Genomic DNA, 22,247 nt, shown 5'->3' on the forward strand with positions numbered 1-22,247 from the left:
CAGCTATATCATGTTCCTTAGATTATGCACTTCCAGCCATCCACAACAGTGTTTAGCTTAGGTGGCTGTACATGGGATGAATACTGAGGTGGAGTGGTCTCCTGATAGCCCCTCCTTCAGTTTCTGTCCCATGTTTTCTTTCCGTATTTGCTCCCTTGAGCATTTTTGTTCTCGTTCTAAGTAGTACTGAGGCATCCCCTCTTGGTCTTACTTCTTCATGAGATTCATGTGGTCTGCTGGTTGGGTCTTCGCTAATCCTAGCTTTGGGGCTAACATCCGCTTAACAGTGAGTAAATACCCTGTGTGTTCTTTTGGGATTGGGTTAACTCACTCAAGATGATAATTTCTAGATCCATCCATTTACCTAAAAATTTCTCGAATTTATTATTTTTAATAGCTGAGTAATACTCCATTGTGTAGATGTACCACATTTTTTGTATCCATTCCTCTGTTGAGGGACATCTTGGTTCTTTCCAGCTTCTGGCTATTATAAATAAGGCTGCTATGAACATAGTGGAGCATGTGTCTTTATTATATGTTGGAGCATCTTCTGGGTATATGCCCAGGAATGGTATAGCTGGATCCTCAGGTAATGCTATGTCCAGCTTTCTGAGGAACCGCCAGACTGATTTCCAGAGTGGTTGTACCAGCTTGCAATCCCACCAACAATGGAGGAGTGTTCCTCTTTCTCCGCATCCTCTCCAGCATCTAATATCACTTGAGTTTTTGATCTTATCCATTCTGATTGGTGTGAGGTGGTATCTCAGGGTTGTTTTGATTTGCATTTCCCTGATGACTAAGGATGTGGAGCATTTCTTTCTTTTCTTTTTTTTTTTTTTTTTTTTTTCGAGACAGAGTTTTTCCGCGTAGTCCTGGCTGTCCTGGAACTCACTCTGTAGACCAGGCTGGCCTCGAACTCAGAAATCCGCCTGCCTCTGCCTCCCAAGTGCTGGGATTAAAGGTGTGTGCCACCACCGCCCGGCATGTGGAGCATTTCTTAAGGTGTTTCTCAGCCATTTGAGTTTCCTCTGTTGAGAATTCTTTGTTTAGGTCTGTACCCCATTTTTAATAGGGTTATATGGTTGTCTGGAGTATAATTTCTTGAGTTCTTTGTATATCTTGGATATTAGCCCTCTATCGGATGTAGGATTGGTTAGGATTTTTCCCCAATCTGTTGGTTGCCGATTTGTCTTATTGACAATGTCCTTTGCCCTACAGAAGCTTTGCAATTTGATGAGGTCCCATTTGTCAATTCTTGACCTTAGAGCATAAGCCATTGGTGTTCTGTTCAGGAACTTTTCCCCTGTGCCTAGGTATTCAAGGGTCTTTCCCACCTTCTCTTCTATTAGTTTCAGTGTATCTGGTTTTAAGTGAAGGTCTTTTATCCACTTGGATTTGAGCTTTGTACAAGGAGATATGAATGGATCGATTTGCATCCTTTTACATGTTGACCTCCAGATGAACCAACACCATTTGCTGAAAATGCTGTCCTTTTTCCACTGGATGGTTTTAGCTCCTTTGTCAAAGATCAAGTGACCATAGGTATGTGGGCTCATTTCTGGATCCTCAGTTTTATTCTATTGATCTTCATGTCTGTCTCTGTACCAATACCATGCAGTTTTTATTACTATTGCCCTGTAGTATAGTTTGAGGTCAGGGATGGTGATTCTCCCAGAAGTTCTTTTGTTGTTGAGAATAGTTCTCGCTATCCTGGGTTTTTTGTTGTTTCAAATAAATTTGCAAATCACTCTTTCTATCTCTATGAAGAATTGATTTGGAATTTTGATGGGGATTGCATTGAATCTATAGATTGCTTTTGGCAGGATGGCCATTTTTACTATATTAATCCTGCCAATCCAGGAGCATGGGAGGTCTTTCCATCTTCTGAGATCTTCTTCAATTTCTTTCTTCAGAGACTTGAAGTTCTTGTCATACAGATCTTTCACTTGCTTAGTTAGATTCACTCCAAGATATTTTATATTATTTGTGGCTATTGTGAAGGGTGTCATTTCCCTAATTTCTTTCTCAGCCTGTTTATCTTTTGAGTATAGGAAGGCTACTGATTTGTTTGAGTTGATTTTATATCCAGCCACTTTACTGAAGTTGTTTATCAGGTTTAGGAGTTCTCTGGTGGAAGTTTTAGGGTCGCTTAAGTATACTATCATATCATCCGCAAATAGTGAAATTTTGACTTCTTCCTTTCCTATTTGTATCCCTTTGACTTCCTTTTGTTGTCTAATTGCTCTAGCTAGGACTCCCAGTACTATATTGAATAGGTAGGGTGAGAGTGGGCAGCCTTGTCTGGTCCCTGATCTTAGTGGGATTGTTTCAAGTTTCTCTCCATTTAGTTTAATGTTGGCTACTGGCTTGCTGTATATTGCTTTTACTATGTTTAGGTATGAACCTTGAATTCCTAATCTTTCCAAGACTTTTAACATGAAGGGATGTTGTATTTTGTCAAATGCTTTCTCAGCATCTAGTGAGATGATCATGTGGTTTTTTTCTTTGAGTTTATTTATGTAGTGGATTACATTGATGGATTTCTGAATATTGAACCATCCCTGCATTCCTGGGATAAAGCCTACTTGATCATGATGGATGATTGCTTTGATGTGTTGTTGGATTCGGTTTGCAAGAATTTTATTGAGTATTTTTGCATCGATATTCATAAGAGAGAGTGGTCTGTAGTTCTCCTTCTTTGTTGGGTCTTTGTGAGGCTTAGGTATGAGCGTAATTGTAGCTTCATAGAACGAATTGGGTATTTTTCCTTCTGTTTCTATTCTGTGGAATAGTTTGAAGAGAATTGGTATTAGTTCTTCCTGGAAGGTCTGGTAGAATTCTGCACTAAAACCATCTGGTCCCGGACTTTTTTTGGTGGGGAAGTTTTTAATGACTGCTTCTATTTCTTTAGGGGTTATGCGACTGTTTAGATGATTTATCTGCTCCTCGTTTAACTTTGGTACCTGGTATCTATCTAGAAAATTGTCCATTTCATCCAGATTTTCCAATTTTGTTGAGTATAGGCCTTTGTAGTAGGATCTGATGATATTTTTAATTTCCTCTGTTTCTGTTGTTATGTCTCCCTTTTCAGTCCTGATCTTATTAATTTGAATACTGTCTCTGCGCCCTTTGGTTAGTCTGGTTAAGGGTTTGTCTATCTTGTTGATTTTCTCAAAGAACCAGCTCCTGGTTTTGTTGATATTTTGTATAGTTCTTTTTGTTTCAGCTTGGTTGATTTCAGCCCTGAGTTTGATTATTTCCTGCCGTCTACTCCTCTTGGGTATATTAGCTTCTTTTTGTTCTCTTTCAGGTGTGCTGTCAAGTTGTTAATGTATACTCTTTCCAATTTCTTTTTGTGAGCACTTAGAGGTATGATTTTTCCTCTTAGTACTGCTTTCAGTGAGTCCCACAAGTTTTGATATGATGTGTCCTCATTTTCATTTAAATCTAAGAAGTCTTTTATTTCTTTCTTTATTTCTTCCTTGACCAAGTTATCATTGAGTAGAGCATTGTTCAGTTTCCAAGTATATGTGGGCTTTCTGTTGTTTTTGTCCATGTCAAAGATGAGTCTTAGTCCATGGTGGTCTGATAAGGTACTAGGGATTATTTCAATCTTTTTGTATCTGTTGAGGCCTGTTTTGAGACCAATTATATGGTCTATTTTCGAGAAGGTACCATGGGGTGCTGAGAAGAAAGTATATTCTTTTGTTTTAGGATGAAATGTTCTATAGATGTCACTTAAGTCCAATTGGTTCATAACTTCTGTTAGTTTCATTGTGTCTCGGTTTAGTTTCTGTTTCCATGATCTGTCCATAGCTGAGAGTGGGGTGTTGAAATCTCCCACTATTATTGTGTAGGGTGCAATGTATTCTTTAAGCTTTAGTAAAGTTTCTTTTATGTATGTGGGTGCCCTTGCATTTGGGGCATTGATGTTCAGAATTGCTAGTTCCTCTTGGTACATTTTTCCTTTGATGAATATGAAGTGTCCTTCTTTATCATTTTTGATTACTTCTGGTTGAAAAATGATTTTATTTGATATTAGAATTGCTACTCCAGCTTGTTTCTTGGGACCATTTGCTTGGAAGATTGTTTTCCAACCTTTTACTCTGAGGTAGTGCCTGTGTTTTTCACAAAGGTGAGTTTCCTGAATGCAGCAAAATGTTGGGTCCTGCTTACATATCCAGTTTATTTTTATTGGAGAATTGAGTCCATTGATATTAAGAGATATTAAGGAGAAATGAATGTTTTTTCCTGTTATTTTTGTTATTGGCCGTGGAGATATGTTTGTGTAGCTACCTTCTTTTTAAGGCTTTTGGAAGATTACCTTCTTGTTTTTTCTAGGTTGTAGTTTCCCTCCCTGTGTTGGATTTTTTCCACCAATTATTCTTTGAAGTACTGGATTTGTGTTGAGATACTGTGTGAATTTGGATTTGTCATGGAAAATTTTGGTTTCTCCATCAATAATGATTGACAGTTTTGCTGGGTATAGTAGTCTGGGCTGGCATTTGTGTTCTCTTAGGGTTGTTATGATATCGGTCCAGGATCTTCTGGCTTTTATGGTCTTTGGTGAGAAGTCTGGTGTAATTCTTATAGGTCTGCCATTATATGTTACTTTGCCTTTTTCCCTTACTGCTTTTAGTATTTTTTTCTTTGTTTTGTACATTTGATGTTTTGATGTATTATATGGCGGGGAGTATTTCTTTTCTGGTCTAAACTATTTGGAGTTCTGTAGGCTTCTTGTATATTTATGGACATCTCTTTCTTTAGGTTAGGGAAGTTTTCCTCTATAATTTTGTTGAGGATATTTACTGGTCCTTTAAGTTGGGAGTCTTCCCCCTCATCTATACCTATTATCCTTAGATTTGGCCTTCTCATTGTGTCTTGGATTTCTTGTATACTTCGGGTTAGTAGCTTTTTGTATTTTGTATTTTCTTTGACAGTTGTGTCAATGTTTTCCATGGTATCTTCTGCACATGAGATTCTCTCTTCCATCTCTTGTATTCTGTTGGTGACACTTGTGTCTATGACTCCTGATGTTTTTTTTAGGTTTTCTATCTCCATGGTATTGTCCCTTTGTGATTTCTTTATTGTTTCTACTTCCATTTTTAGATCCTGCATGGTTTTGTTTAATTCCTTCACCCGTTTGGTTGCATTTTCTTGCAATCCCTTAAGGGATTTTTGTGTTTCCTCTTTAAGGGTTTCTATCTGTCTACTCGTGCTCTCCTTAATTTCTTTGAGAGTGTTATTTATGTCTTTCTTAAAGTCCTCTATCATCATCATGAGAAGTGATTTTAATTCTGAATCCTGCTTTTCTGGTGTGATGGGGGTGTTCAGGGCTTGCTCTGATGGGGGAGCTGGGTTCTGATGATGCCATGTAACTTTGGTTTCTGTTGCTTATGTTCTTGCGCTTGCCTTTTGCCATCTGGTTAACTCTAGTGCTGCCTGTACTTGCTGTCTTTGACTGAAGCCTGTCTTTCTAGTTATCTAGCTTGTGTCTGATCTTCTAGGGGTCCAGATGTCTCTGTGATCTTTTCCAGCTGCCCTGATTACAGTGGTATCTCTAGGATGCCTCAGGATATGGTGTCTCCAAGGTAGCAGTCCAGCTAGGTGTCTGCTGTTCTGGGTGCAGTGTCTCTTCTAGAATATCTCAGGATATGTTGTCTGATGCTCTGAGTTCAGTTGTTCCTCTGTGGCTCTGGGTTGAGTGGACCTTCCAGTATGTCTCAGGTGGAATCCAGGGTCCACCCAACAGCAGACCTGGCAGATCTGGTCCAGGCCTCAGATCCAAGAACTAGTTTCTAAGACACTGTCCCAGTTAGAGCGACCGGGATCCCCACTTCCTCTGGGTTCTTGAAGGTTGGGGGCAGAGCTGCCACCCCAGATCTGCTCAGTGCCCTGGCCCAGACCTGAGGGAACCAGTGTTCCGGGCCGGGAGTGACTTCCTGAGTCCTCGTTACTCCCTGTTTAGGGTGGGCCCTGCTGTCTGCTTACCTAAGATACTGCCTGAGTTAGGGTGCCTGGGATCCCTGCTTCCTCTGGGTTCTTGAAGGTTGGGGGCAGAGCTGCCACCCAAGATCTGCTCAGTGCCCTGGCCCAGACCGGAAGGAACCAGTGTTCCGGGCCGGGAGTGACTTCCTGAGTCCTCGGTGGGTCCCGGTTACTCCCTGTTTAGGGTGGGCCCTGCTGTCTGCTTACCTAAGATACTGCCCGAGTTAGAGCGCCTGGGATCCCCGCTTCCTCTGGGTTCTTGAAGGTTGGGGGGCAGAGCTGCCACCCCAGATCTGCTCAGTGCCCTGGCCCAGACCGGAAGGATCGGATGAGAATTGTATCTGTCAAAATTATACTGTTCCTGTCTTTACCATTTTGCTTCTCTTTCTTTGTCATTCTGTTTTTACATTTTCATTCGGAAATATTGAATTAATGTTTGCAATTGCAAATAGATTCTCCTATCATATGATACATACTACCCACTGTTTCCACCTCATCCAGTTCCTCCATACTCCCACACTTCCTTTATCTTCCTCTTCCCTAAATCTACTCCACCTCCTCTGCTTCCTCTTCAGAACAGAGTGTGAGCCAACAGAGTACAGCCAAACAGCAAAGAGCAAGATAGATTTAAGTCACAAAGACCTCATAGAGGCTGGATAAGTCCATCCAAATGGAGGGAAGTGTGTCAAGAGTAGGCAGAGCTACACCTCTCCCACTGTTGGGAATCCAACTAAAGCAGGAGCCTAAAGACATAACATATAAGTAGAGAACCTGTTATTGACTCATGCAGGATCTCTGCTTCTTGTTTAAGTCTCTGTGAGGTTGCTGGCCACTCAGGTAGTGTAAGGCATCTTTCCTCCCATATTTTGTGCTCCAAGTTAAACCAAGCATTGATTGGGAACTCAAAATACTTTTATTGTACCATGAACCTGCACCTCTTGTATGAGGGATGGCTTGTAGAATGATGGATTTGTAGCTGTGTTAATATCCTGGTTTCTCTTTTTGTAGCGTGTGGAGTACTTCCCTGTGTGAGACTGAAACATAAGGGTGAAGGTCTAAGCTTGTACCTCCTAGATCTCTCTATATTTAGTGAGCTGTGTGGACGTTGTTCTCAGCAAAGAGGCCCTGCTGTCCATTTTCATGGATTCTAAATATGTCCTAGTGTCAGCATGGGTTATCTTAGGAAACTCCACAGGACCACGTTGGCCTACAACTCACATGAATATAACTCAGTCTCATCATGGAAGCCCTCCTCCTCTACAAGGACAGTCAATTCAGACTCCATATCTTCCATTATTATGAGTCTCCATTAGTGTCACCCTAATAAATTCTATGAAGTTGCTTTCTACATTAACCTCTGGATTCACCTTAATTCCAGGAGATTCTCCCTGAACTCCGTCTCTCCACCTTCAACTGATCCCTCCCATTACTGTCCCCATCAACCCAATTCCAGCCACAGAATCTGTTCTTTTTTTTTTCTTTTCAGGGAGATCAATGTCATTCCCCCTGCAATATTCTTTTGTTTTTGTTTATTTTATTGATTTACATTTTAAGTGTTATCTTTATTTCTGGTTTCCCCTCTGCACACCCTGTATCCCATACACCTCATGCATGCTTCTAATGAAGGTGCTCCCCACTCATCCACTCCCACCTCACTGCCCTCACCTTCCCCTATACTGGGCCATTGGGCCTCCATTGGACCAAAGTCCTTCACTCTCATTCATTCCAGAAATGTCAGTTCTCTGCTATACTGGAGCCATGGGACCTTCCATGTGTACTTTTTGGTTAGTGGTTTAGTCCCTGGGAGGTCTTAGGGAGGTCTGATTAGTTGATATTGTTGTTCTTCCTATGGGGTTCAAACCCCTTCAGCTCCTTCATTCTTCCCCTAACTCCTCCATTGGGGTCGCCATGCTCATACCATGGTTGACTGTGAACATCCACATCTTTATTGGTCAAGCCTTGTTACAACTTCTCTAGGGACAGCTATGTCAGGCTCCTGTCAGCAAGCACTTTTTGGCATGAACAATAGTGTCTTGGTTTGGTTGTTGCATAAGGGATGGATCTCTAGTTGGGGCAGACTCTGGATGGTCTTTTCTTCAGTTTCTACTCCACGTTTTGTACCTGCAGTTCCTTTAGACAGGAGTAATTCTTGGGTGCCATGCCTAACCAATGGATATGGTCTCTACTTAATCAATCCCCCTTTGTTGGCTATTTGGTTAATCTCATCCCCATTGGGTCCTAGGAACTCTTGAATCCCTTGCATTTAAGACATTCTAGTGGCTGTACCCAGTAGCACCCCCCACTGCTACACACCTCTCTTGTTCAATTTCCTGCCCCTCTCTGCTTCTATCCCATTTCTCCCATACCTAATCCAGCCACCCTTTTTTCCTCCCCGTAGTTCTCATGGCAACTTATTTGTTGTAGTTTTCTTTCTTTTTTTTATTTTTATTTTTTATTTTTTTATTTATTATTTTATTTATTATTTTACACTTCAGATGCCATCTCGTTTCCCCATTTCCCCTCCCTAGAGAACCCCTATTCCATACCCCTTTTTCCTTTTTGCTTTTATACAATTTTTTAAAATGTTAATCAAAGGCTTTATAAGTTTGGTAATGCTCAATCAGAAGTGTAACCCAATACCCAACCTAGATATACAAACTATCTTTGACTGGTGGAGACATGTAAACATCCGCCTCCATGCCTCCCTCTCTTTCTCTCTCTTTCTCTCTCTCTCTCATCACCTAGCTTCTCCTCTCCTTCATCTTCTTTCCTTACTCCATCTCTTCCTCTCGGTACTCCTTCCCACTTAGCTCCTCCTACATATCACCCTTCCTGTTAAAATAAAACTTTTCTCTCAAAATACAATTAGAGCATAATTATTCCTAATTGTATCAGTGAGGTACAAGGTAGTCCTAATACCCAGTCCATCATTTTGTTGACTAACCAGAACCTCTGTCATCTCTCCTAACTAAAACACTTAGTTTTGAACCTGGCTTTTTTCTTGGCTTTAGAATGAATGTTAGCTGAAAACCATCCACTTATATCTTTTCTCTCAAAGTAAATAGCCAGGATTGGCTATGAGACTATAGGTCTTCAGCCCCGTCAGAAATCCAGAATGACTGAGTTAACTGAAATTATGGGAAGCACTAAGCATAGCTTCTAAAACTTAGCCAATTTATACAGACCACTGAACACCTGGAAAGTCCCTATACTACCGAACATTGGAACATCAAATATTCAGCCTCTGGCCCAGAATCATCTGACAGACCTTAGTGATGCAGAATTATTAAGGGCTGATTTACTCTGTCTAGGCAGATATAATCAGTTGACTATTCTGCAAGTGTGTCCTTTTCTGGACAGTAATTTGTCTGTAGATGGAAAGAGGCAATTCTTGCCTATTGCCTGTCACTGCAAAACTTGAGTAACTCCAAAGATGCTCAATTTCTTCTTAGAATCCACAACAGGAAGCTGTCAGGAGCAGACAGGTCTCTAATCAAAATGAACATTAATATATACATATTTGTAATGTCAATTTTATGGACTTCTGACATTTTGAAAACCAACTATCCATGTAAGGTAACCTGGACTGTTGTCTGTTAACTCCTCTCTGTTATTTCTAAATAAAATATGGAAAACACCCTAACAATAAAGTCAAAGCCATGAATTTGCTATAGTCCCTTAACTCATAGGATACTTGTCCTAAATCAGTTAAAAAAGTTAAAGAAGGACTGAGTCTAAGCCTTGTATTCTGTGTTATGCAGGCACAATGCCCTTGAGAGTATCAATATTCATCTCACTTTTATATCAATAAGAAGCTCGTACCAATGAAAACCTTAAATTTGAAATCAAAGTAAATTTTGTACCATTTAACAAATTATAACTTCATCTTGATATTAATTATACAGAGTTCTACCAATAGGTTATGGCTATGCAATAAGTCCTAGGTATTCTTCCCTGTTCCAACCAAACCACTACTTTTTCCTAGAAAGACAGACCAATATTTGCCCACGGGGATTCGATGAGACCCTAGGGAAGGGGGCGAAAGAATGAAAGAGACAAGAGACACAAGGAAGAAGCACCAGTCTGAATGTCTAATCTAGTGCTTAAATTTTATTGTTCAGGCTGCCGTTATAAAGGCCAGCAGGCAGGAGGGTCATCTGACAGCCAGGGTCCAGGGTCATCCCATAATTGTAGAGTTCTCCAAGCCCACAAGAATTCCTAGCCCAAATTACTTATCTAAATATTTTCTCACAAGCAAGAAGGCAATTAAAACATTTCTCAGCTAGAGTTGTTTATCTGATATTTTCTTCCTGGCAAAAGGGCAATAAATAAAGTATTCCTTAACTCAGGCTGTTTACTTAACTGACACTTGCTCTCAGGCAGAAGGGGGTCTTGGCTCCCAGCAAATAGTAACCACCTTAGTCCCCTAGCCCAGGGAATAGGGGCGCTGACTCTTCCTTAACTTCTTCAAGCTCATTACAGGCGTTGAGATATTAAAAGAGGGGTGGGGGGAAGAGTAAATTGATAAGCCTCTGACGCTGTGTCTTCACTGCATCCAGATGGAATTCCAGGACATCGGAGGTTTGGGCAGGTCTGCTCAGTATGCTTGATGAGTAGATACACCAAGGCTGTGCAGTCTGCAATATACAATTCTCAGAACAAGTTTTAGTATCAAGAAAAAAATTTTTTTTCCCTACGGGGCTGACTTTTTTTAAAGATGTTGGTTCTAACAACTTTTCTTTTTTTCCCCTTTTTAAAATTGGTTGTAATATTCACATTTCAAATTTTATCCTCTTATCCCATTCCCCCCACCACCCAGGAACCCCTTTTCCCATCCCCTCTCCTTGTGCTTCTATGAGGGTGTGATTTTCCAGTTTCTATGATGCTGTTTCCATTAACATAAATTGCCTCCTAAATTTCTAAATCCTTTTCTTTGTGTTATTAAATCTCTTATTTTTCTTTTTTTCTTTCTTTTTTACTTTTCTTTTTTTCGCCTTTTTTCCCTTTTTTTCATATCTTTTTAAAATTGGGTATTATATTTACCTTTCAGATTTTATCCCCTTACCCTACTTCCTCCCACGACTCAGAAACCTCCTATCCCATCCCCCCTCCTCATGCTTCTATGAGGCAGTACCCACAACTACCCCCCAACCAACCCCTCCACACCCTCACATTCTCCCCCACCCCCCACACTCTGTGTTCATTTTTTATGAGACCAAGAAACTCCTCTTTCACCTATGCCTGACAAGGCCATCCTCCCCTTCGTATACTGCTGGAGTCATGGGTCCCTCCCTATGTGCTCCCAAGCTGGTCGTTTAGACCCTGGCGGGCTCTGGTTGTATGGTATTGTTGCTTTTCTCCTGGGGTCACAAACCCTTTCTGCTCCTTCAGTCTTCTCTCTGAATTCTCCATTGGGAAACCCTTGATCATAACAGTGGTTAACTGTGAGCATCATCCTCTGAATGTGTTAGACTTTGGCAGACCTCTAAGGAGACAGCTATATCATGTTCTTGACAGCATGCCCTTGCAGCCATCCCCATCAGTGTCTAGCTTAGGTGACTGACTGTACATGGGATGAATACCCAGGTGGAATGGTCTCCTGGTGGCCCCTCCTTCAGTTTCTGTCCCATATTTTGTTTTTATATTTGTTCCCTTGAGTATTTTTGTTACTCGTTCTAAGTAGAACTGAGGCATCCCCTCTTGGTCTTCTTCTTCATGAGTTTCATGTGGTCTGCAGGTTGAGTCTTCACTATTCCAAGCTTTTGGGCTAACATCCTCTTAACAGTGAGTAAATACCATGTGTGTTCTTTTGTGATTGGGTTAACTCACTCAGGATGATAATTTCTAGATCCATCCATTTACCTAAAAATTTCTTGGATTCATTATTTTTAATAGCTGAGTAATAGTCCATTGTGTAGATGTACCACATTTTTTGTATCCATTCCTCTATTGAGGGACATCTTGGTTCTTTCCAGCTTCTGGCTATTATAAATAAGGCTGCTATGAACATAGTGGAGCATATGTCCTTATTATATGTTGGAGCATCTTCTGGGTATATGCCCAGGAATGGTATAGCTGGATCCTCAGGTAATGCTAAGTCCAGTTTTCTGAGGAACTGCCAGACTGATTTCCAGAGTGGTTGCACTAGCTTGCAATCCCACCAACAATGGAGGAGTGTTCCTCTTTCTCTACATCCTCGCCAGCATCTACTATCACCTGAGTTTTTGATCTTATCCATTCTGATTGGTGTGAGGTGGTATCTCAGGGTTGTTTTGATTTGCATTTCCCTGATGACTAAGGATGTTGAGCATTTCTTAAGGTGCTTCTCAGCCATTCAAGTTTCCTCTGTTGAGAATTCTTTGTTTAGGTCTGTACCCCATTTTTAATAGGGTTATATGGGTGTCTGGAGTATAATTTCTTGAGTTCTTTGTATATCTTGGATATTAGTCCTCTATCGGATGTAGGATTGGTTAAGATCTTTTCCCAATCTGTTGGTTGCTGTTTTGTCTTATTGACAATGTCCTTTGCCTTACAGAAGGTTTGCAATTTTATGAGGTCCCATTTGTCAATTCTTGATCTTAGACATAAGCCATTGGTGTTCTGTTCAGGAACTTTTCTCCTGTGCCTAGGTATTCAAGGGTCTTCCCCACCTGCTCTTCTATTAGTTTCAGTGTATCTGGTTTTAAGTGAAGGTCTTTTATCCACTTGGATTTGAGCTTTGTACAAGGAGATAAGAATGGATCGATTTGCATCCTTCTACATGTTGACCTCCAGTTGAGCCAGCACCATTTGCTGAAAATGCTGTCCTTTTTCCACTGGATGGTTTTAGCTCCTTTGTCAAAGATCAAGTGACCATAGGTATGTGGGCTTATTTCTGGATCTTTAATTCTATTCCATTGATCTTCCTGTCTTTCTCTGCACCAATACCATGCAGTTTTTATTACTATTGCCTTGTAGTATATTTTGAGGTCAGGGATGGTGATTCCCCCAGAAGTTCTTTTATTGTTGAGAATAGTTCTCGCTATCCTGGGTTTTTTGTTGTTCCAAATAAATTTGCAAATCACTCTTTCTATCTCTATGAAGAATTGATTTGGAATTTTGATGGGGATTGCATTGAATCTATAGATTGCTTTTGGCAGGATGGCCATTTTTACTAAATTAATCCTGCCAATCCAGGAGCATGGGAGATCTTTCCATCTTCTGAGATCTTCTTCAATTTCTTTCTTCAGAGACTTGAAGTTCTTGTCATACAGATCTTTCACTTGCTTGGTTAGATTCACTCCAAGATATTTTATATTATTTGTAACTATTGTGAAGGGTGTCATTTCCCTAATTCGTTTCTCAGCCTGTTTATCTTTTGAGTATAGGAAAGCTACTGATTTGTTTGAGTTGATTTTATATCCAGCCACTTTACTGAAGTTGTTTATCAGGTTTAGGAGTTCTCTGGTGGAAGTTTTAGGGTCACTTAAGTATACTATCATATCATCTGCACATAGTGAGATTTTGACTTCTTCCTTTCCTATTTGTATCCCTTTGACTTCCTTTTGTTGTCTAATTGCTCTAGCTAGGACTTCTAGTACTATATTGAATAGGTAGGGAGAGAGTGGGCAGCCTTGTCTGGTCCCTGATCTTAGTGGGATTGCTTCAAGTTTCTCTTTATTTAGTTTGATGTTGGCTACTGGCTTGGTGTATATTGCTTTTACTATGTTTAGGTATGGGCCTTGAATTCCTAATCTTTCCAGGACTTTTAACATGAAAGGATGTTGAATTTTGTCAAATGCTTTCTCAGCGTCTAGTGAGATGACCATGTGGTTTTTTTCTTTGAGTTTATTTATGTAGTGGATTACATTGATGGATTTCTGAATATTGAACCATCCCTGCATTCCTGGGATAAAGCCTACTTGATCTTGATGGATAATTGTTTTGATGTGTTGTTGGATTTGGTTTGCGAGAATTTTATTGAGTATTTTTGCATCAATATTCATAAGAGAGATTGGTCTGTAGTTCTCTTTCTTTGTTGGGTCTTTGTGAGGCTTAGGTATGAGCGTAATTGTAGCTTCATAGAACGAATTGGATATTTTTCCTTCTGTTTCTATTCTGTGGAATAGTTTGAAGAGAATTGGGATTAGGTCTTCCTGGAAGGTCTGATAGAATTCTGCACTAAAACCATCTGGTCCTGGACTTTTTTTGGTGGGGAGATTTTTAATGACTGCTTCTATTTCTTTAGGGGTTATGCGACTGTTTAGATGGTTTATCTGCTCCTCGTTTAACTTTGGTACCTCGTATCTATCTAGAAAATTGTCCATTTCATCCAGATTTTCCAATTTTGTTGAGTATAAGCCTTTGTAGTAGGATCTGATGATTTTTTTAATTTCCCCATTTTCTGTTGTTATGTCTCTTTTTTCAGTTCTAATTTTATTAATTTGAGTACTGTCTCTTGTTAGGCTGGCTAAGGGTTTGTCTGTGTGTTGATTTTCTCAAAGAACCAGCTCCTGGTTTTGTTGATATTTTGTATAGTTCTTTCTGTTTCAACTTGGTTGATTTCAGCCCTGAGTTTGATTATTTCCTGCTGTCTACTCCTCTTGGGTATATTAGGTTTTTTTTGTTCTAATGCTTTCAGGTTTGCTGTCAAGTTATTAATGTGTGCTCTTTCCATTTTCTTTTTGTGGGCACTTAGAGCTATGATTTTTCCTCTTAGTACTGCTTTCATGGAGTCCCAAAAATTTTGATATGATGTGTCCTCATTTTCATTTAAATCTAAAAAGTCTTTAATTTCTTTCTTTATTTCTTCCTTGACCAAGTTATCATTGAATAGAACATTTTTCAGTTTCCACGTGTATGTGGGCTTTCCCTTGTTTTTGTCCAAGTCAAAGATGAGTTTTAGTCCATGGTGGTCTGATACGGTACAAGGGATTATTTCAATCTTTTTGATGCCCAATCTGTTGAGGCCTGTTTTGTGACCAATTATATGGTCTATTTTGGAGAAGGTACTATGAGGTGCTGAGAAAAAGGTATATTCTTTTGTTTTAGGATGAAATGTTCTATAGATGTCAGTTAAGTCCAATTGGGTCATAACTTCTGTTAGTTTCATTGTGTCTCGATTTAGTTTCTGTTTCCACCATCTGTCCATAGCTGAGAGTGGGATGTTGAAATCTCCCACTATTATTGTGTGAGGTGCAATAGTATGCTTTAAGCTTTAGTAAAATTTCTTTTATGTATGTGGGTGCTCTTGCATTTGGAGCATAAATGTTCAGAATTGCAAGTTCCTCTTGGTACATTTTTTCTTTGATGAATATGAAGTGTCCTTCTTTATCTTTTTTAATTACTTTTGGTTGAAAAATGATTATATTTGACATTAGAATCGCTACTCCAGCTTGTTTCTTGGGGCCATTTGCTTGGAAGTTGATTTTCCAACCTTTTACTCTGAGGTAGTGTCTGTCTTTTCATGAAGGTGCGTCTCCTGTATGCAGCAAAATGTTGGGTCCTGTTCATCCCATCAGATAGTTTATGTCTTTTTTATTGGAGAATTGAGTCCATTGATATTAAGAGATATTAAGGAAAAATGAATGTTGTTTCCTGTTATTTTTGTTATTGGCAGTGGAGTTATATTTGTATAGCTACTTTCTTTTAGGGTTGTTGGAAGATTACTTTCTTGCTTTTTCTAGGTTGTAGTTTCCCTCCTTGTGTTGGAGTTTTCCACCAATTATCCTTTGAAATGCTGGATTTGTGGTAAGATATTGTGTAAATTTGGATTTGTCATGGAATATTTCGGTTTCTCCATCAATATTGATTGAGAGTTTTGCTGGGTATAGTAGTCTGGGTTGACATTTGTGTTCTCTTACGGCCTATATGATATCAGTCCAGGATCTTCTGGCTTTTATAGTCTCTGGTAAGAAATCTGGTGTAATTCTTATAGGTCTGCCTTTATATGTTACTTTGTCTTTTCCCCTTACTACTTTTAGTATCTTCTGTTTGTTTTGTATATTTAATGTTTTGATTATTATGTGACAGGAGGTATTTCTTTTTTGGTCTAGTCTATTTGGGGTTCTGTAGGCTTCTTGTATATTTAAGGACATCTCTTTCTTTAGGTTAGGGAAGTTTTCCTCTATAATTTTGTTGAAGATATTTACTGGCCCTTTAAGTTGGGAGTCTTCACCTTCATCTATTCCTATTATCCTTAGGTTTGGTCTTCTCATTGTGTCCTGGATTTCCTGGATGTTTTGTGTTAGGAGCTTTTTGCATTTCACATTTTCTTTGACTGTTGTGTCTATGTTTTCCATGGTATCTTCTGCACATGAGATTCTCTCTTCTATCTCTTGTATTCTGTTGGTGATGCTTGAGTCTATGACTCCTGATCTTTTTCCTAGGTTTCCTATCTCCAGCATAGTCTCCCTTTGAGATTTCTTCATTGTTTCTACTTCATTTTTTAGATCCTGGATGGTTTTGTGTAAATCCTTCACCTGTTTGGTTGTGGTTTCTTGCATTTCTTTAAGGGCTTCTACCTGTTTACCTGCATTCTCCTCAAATTCTTTGAGAGTGTTGTTTATGTCCTTTTTAAAGTCCTCCATCATTATCATGAGAAGTGATTTTAATTCTGAGTCCTGCTTTTCTGGTGTGATGTGGTGTTCAGGACTTGCTATGGTGGGGGAACTGGGTTCTGGTGATGCTAAGTAACTTTGGTTTCTGTTGTTTACATTCTTATTCTTGCCTTTCGCCATTTGGTTAGCTGTAGTGCTACTCGCACTCACTGGTTCTGACTGGAGTCTGCCTTTCCATTTATCTTGGTTGTGTCAGAACTCATCGGGGTCTGGATGACTCTATGATCCTGAGCTTCAGCTGCTCTGGGTACAGTGGCTCCTCTAAAATATTTCAGGATATGGTGTCTGCACGGTAGTCGACCAGCTAGGTGTTTGTTGCTCTGAATGTAGTTGCTCCTCTATGATGCTTCAGGATATGGTGCCCCCTGCTCTGCAGCTCTGTGGGCCATGTCCTCTCAAGGATACCTGCAGCTCTGTGGTCCTTGACCTCTCTTGGGTACTTCTGCAGCTCTATGGTTTGTGCCCTCCCTAGGGTGCCTCCGGACTCAGTTTCCAGATGGGAGCAGATCGGCTGGGAGACTGCTCCAGCCACCGGTATCTGGGCCAGGGGTGGAAGGGGAGTGGTTTTCCACAGGGGCAGGGTCTGGATGCCAGGTGTGCTCTGGGGGCTCCCCACTGCCCATTGTGCTTCTAAAGCCTAGCTAGGGTGGTGTGCGGGTTCTCCTATCTGCTGCTCTGTGGTCCGTGCCCTCCCTAGGGTGCCTCTGGACTCAGTTTTTAGAGGGTAGCAGATCCTTGTAGTTTTCATTATTCTTTTTCTTATTTACAACATGTTCCTGATGGCCTATGCCAGGATCTTAAGTAAAGAAAATGGGTAAGAAATCATCCTTTGAGATGGGGTCACCAACATGACCTTGCCTCCAGGGAAACTGATGCTTTACTTTATAATCATTTACAAAGCTACATAATATTAATATGATAAATAAAACTTTCCCCACAATAAAATTTCATATGGCTACCCATGTGTCATCAGAGGAGGGCTTTGGTATATTGAAAATAAAGCCTTAAATAAAAATAATTAAAATAGTTTAAATTTGTTCATTGAAAATTTATTTAAAAATCAGGTGTAACAAGCGTCACTTATTAAAGCTGCTATCTTTACTCCCATTGTGTATGTTGTATTCCTTATTAACATCTAGGTGCTCGTATGTTGTTGGGATTATGTCTGCACCTTCAATTCTATTCCATTGATCATTGTGTCTGTTTTTATCCAAATGCCATGCAGTTCTCTTGTTGTTCAGAATTGTTTTAGATCTCCTGGGATTTTGTTCTTCCACATGAACTGTCCTTTCAAGGTCTGTAAACTGTTTAGGATTTTGATGGAGATTGTGTTGAATCTGTAGTTTGCTTTTGATAAGATCACCATTTTTACTCTGTTAATCCTACTGATTATGAGCTTGAGCGATCTTTCCATCTTCTGATATATTCCTCCATTTCTTTCTTCAAAGGTTTGTAATTTTAATTATACAAGTCTTTCTAACATATTTTATGTTATGAGTGGCTACTATGAAGGGTGTTGCTTCCCTGATCTCTTTCTCATGCCATTTACCTTTTCATATAAGAGGAATATAGGAGGGTCATTGATGTTGTTTGATATGATCTAGGATTCAGCCACAATCCTGAAAGTGTTTGTGAGCTATAAATGTTTTCTTATGGAATTTTTCAGTTCATTTATATACACTACCATATCATCAGTTTGTATACTTGGAATTTTTCATTTCCAAGTTATATCTTCTTGATCTCCTTCAGTTGTCATGTTTGTCTCCTAAAACTTGAATTTCTATATTGAATAGATATGGAGAAAGTAGACAGCCTTATTTTGTTTCTAGTTCCAGTGGAATTTCTTTTAGTTTCTCCACGTTTAATTTGGTGTTGACTATAGAATTTTTGTAAACTTCCTGTGTTATGTTTAGATATATCCCTTCTATCCCCATGCTCCCCAAGCCTCTTTTCATGAAGTGGTTTTGTATTTTGTTGAAGACTTGTTTGGTGTCTCTCGAGATGATGCTGTGGTTTATTTCTGAGAGTTTATTTATATGGTGGATTACATTTCCTGATTTTCCTGTGTTGAGCCATCATTACATCTCTGGATGAATCCTAGTTGATCAGTGTGCAGGGTATTTTTGATGTGTTTATAAAGACAGTTTGCAAGTATTCAGTCAAATATATTTGTTCATGAAGTATATTTATCTTTCTATTTTGAGACTGTAGGTAGTTTAATGTAACTGTGACTGTGGCTTCATAAAAGAAATTGAGTAACATTCCTTCTGTTTCTCTTTTGTAGATTACTGTGTTAAGCATTGGCCTTAAGTCTTTTTTCAAAATCTTGTTGAGTTCTGCCAACTTAGCTATCCAATTGTGTCATGTTTAGTTCAAATTCTATAATGACAGCTTTTATTTCACTAGAGTTATTTATCTAATTAAATTATATTATATGGATTTAATATAGGATATTGAAATTGATTGAAACAATTATGTATTTATTTTGTTCTTCAATTTCTTTCTTTTTGTATTCAGATTTGGTGGAGTACAGAATTTTAAAATATATCTTTCTGGTTATTAAGATTTCCCCATTGCATTTTGTTATGTGTCCTTCCCATTTCTGAATTGATTATTTTAGATAATATCTCCCTCAATTAAGGGTGTATTCATTTTGTTGATTTTTTTTGTAAACCTCTCTCTCTCTCTCTCTCTCTCTCTCTCTCTCTCTCTCTCTCTCTCTCTCTCTCCTTAGAGTTGTATAGTTTTTTGCTGTCTTGTCCTTTGTATGTACTGACTACTTTTTCTAGAGCTTTCAGGAGTGCCGTTATCTTACTAGCATGAGATCTCTCCAGTTATTTATGTGACACTTAGTATTATAAACTATCCTCTTATTATGACTTGTTTCCTATCAGTTTGTTTTTGGTGTGTCTTCCATTTGATTGAATTGTAGAAAGTCTTTAATTTCTTTATTTCTATCTTTACTTTTTTTTTGTTTGTTTCGAGACAGGGTTTTTCTGTGTAGTCCTGGCTGTCCTGGAACTCATTCTGTAGACCAGGCTGGCCTTGAACTCAGAAATCCACCTGACTCTGCCTCTGAAGTGCTGGGATTAAAGGCTTGGGCCATTGACTTATCTTTTTATAGTAGAAAGTTGTTCAGTTTTAAAGAGTCTATAGGCCTTTGATTGTTTGTATTGTTGATATGCAGCTTTATCATGATGGGCTGATAATGCAGGGTGGTTTTGTAGATTTTCTTGTATCTATTGAGACTTGTTTTATATTCAGTTATTTGGTCAGTTTTGGAGAATCATTCATGAGGTGCTGAGAAAAAATGTATATTCTTTCATTTTGGGATGGTATGTTCTATAAATATCTGTGAGGTTTCCTTGTTTTTTTTTTTTTTTCACATCAATTAGCTGTGGCATTTCTCTGTTTAGTTTTAGTCTGGAGGGCCTGTCCTTTGGTGCTAGTGAGATATTGAAATCTCCCATTATCAATGCATGAGGGTCAATTCATGTTTCTAGCAATGGTGCTCGTATGTTTTCTATATACATGTAGGGATTAAAACATCCTCCTTTTTGATTTTTTTTCTTGATGAACATGTAATGTCCTCCATTGCTTTAAATTAATTTTGTTACATAATAAAATAGCTATACCAGCTTTGTTTTTTTTTTTTTTTTTTTTTTTTTTTTTAGGTCCACTTCAATGGAGTATTGTTTTGCCTCTCATTACCTTAAAGCATATATAACCCATAGATGCTTCAATAGATCCTGACTCTGCCCTTCTCTGGGAAGTTGATGGTATCACAGATGTTTGCTTTTCTGTCCAATTTATCCTCATGCCTAGCTAGGAAACTGTCTATTCTGCGAAGCTTGCTAGTGTTGAAGGGTCACTTCTTTTTGACTCAGCAGGGATTTCTTAAAAGAACTGCCCCTGCATTTCCTCTCTCTTTTTCTTTCTCCCTTCCTTCCTTCCTTCCTTCCTTCCTTCCTTCCTTCCTTCCTTTCTTTCTTTCTTTCTTTTTTTAACTGTAGCTGGTTTCGGATCAGCTCTGAAGATCTATTCAAGGAGCCGGAAAAACTTAATTAGAAATGTTGATATTTTAAGGGAGTTCTTGCCACCGATTGTTATGCCAAATATTTTTGGCTTTTTAGTAATGCTGCAGTTTTGCTCAATACAACTATCTCATGAATAATTTAAACTGGAATATTTTTATTTATCAAGTTTTGAGAGTGCAATAAATGAACTATATTTTTTTTTAAATTTTCATTCTCTAAACTAATCTGGCTACTTCCTAGTCATAATCCTAGTGATGCTTGCATTTTACTACTGATCTGACTCTTAGACTTGAAGTGTTTTCTGATGAGGTCTTATGGACCCTCCTTATACTGAATCCACACTCTGATTTTCTTTCCCCATCCAATGCCTGAGAGGGAGTTCTGCTTATTCTCTCACCTACTCAGTCAATGGCTTATTTCTTTTATGGACAAATCGGAGAATAAATGAGGAGCAATATTTATAAAACATTGAGTCAGGAGATATTAAATAATATTTCAACCAGAAATGGAAGCACAGAAACCAGTGTTTAAATAACACAGTGATAACCTTAGTACAGTGTATAATAACATTATGCCTAAAATTTTGCTAGCTTAATGTTTTTCTATTTTTAGCTTTGTTCTTTTTGTGTTTGTTTTAGAAGACAATGATTGTCTCTATAGCTTTGGCTGTCCTGCAAGTAGGGTAGATACCTACACGTCTCCAAATTAGAGATCCATCTGAGTCTGTCTCCAAAGTAATACAATTGTTTACATGTGGGCCAACATACCTGGCTTTTTGGGTTGTTTTTGTATTATCAGCTGACAATATAGGTTTTTTTGTATATGTCAAGCTGTTATGCTGAGCTTCACCCATATCTTGCATTTTTAAATTTGACAGAGAATGTCACGCTGTTTTCCAGAAAGTCATGTCCTGATGACAGTGATACTGCCTAATCCTCCTGAGTCATTGGATTGTAGATGCATGGGCAGACTTTCTACCTGTTGAGTAGGTTTTGAATTTATGTTGGAATAAATATGAGTATTTTGCCTGTATGCATTAATTTGCATCTTATGTGTACCTGGTCCTTCAACATCAATCTAAATGGAGAGAACCTTAAAGCAATTCCACTAAAATCAGGTACAAGACAAAGCTGCCCACTTTCTCCCTATGTAGTCAGTATAAACATTTAAATTATAGCAAAAGCAATAAAACAAATAAAGGAGATCAAAGTGATACAAATTGGAAAGTAAGAAGTCAAAGTATTGCTATTTTTTAATGAAAAGATACTATACATAAGTGACCCCAAAAATTCTACCAGAGGATTTCTGCATTTGATATACACCTTCAGCCAAGTGGCTAGAGGAAAAAAACTCAAAGAAGTCAGTAGCTCTCTCTTATTCAAATGATAATTGGGCTGAGAAGTAATTATGGAAAAACATACTTTAAATAGCCATGAATTATATAATATATTTTGGTATAACTCTTAACCAAGCAAGTGAATGATCTGTATAAAAAGAACTTCAAATCCTGAAAAAAGAAATTGGAGATTTAAAAAGATGGAAAGATCTTCCATACTCATGTATAGATAGAATTCCCACAGGAAAAAAACCAACCATCTGACAAATAGTTCCTTACATTTTGTAG

General features: G+C 38.7%; 1 protein-coding gene across 1 annotated transcript in view; it reads left to right on the forward strand.

The window, feature by feature from the left end:
* The window catches only part of LOC117712543 (uncharacterized), a 55,996-nt gene that overhangs the window by 21,751 nt on the left and 11,998 nt on the right, over positions 1-22,247 (forward strand). The gene's annotated exons all lie outside the window — the stretch shown is intronic.

The sequence above is a fragment of the Arvicanthis niloticus genome, chromosome 7 (assembly GCF_011762505.2).
Source record: "Arvicanthis niloticus isolate mArvNil1 chromosome 7, mArvNil1.pat.X, whole genome shotgun sequence".
NCBI classification, from domain to species: Eukaryota; Metazoa; Chordata; class Mammalia; order Rodentia; family Muridae; genus Arvicanthis; species Arvicanthis niloticus.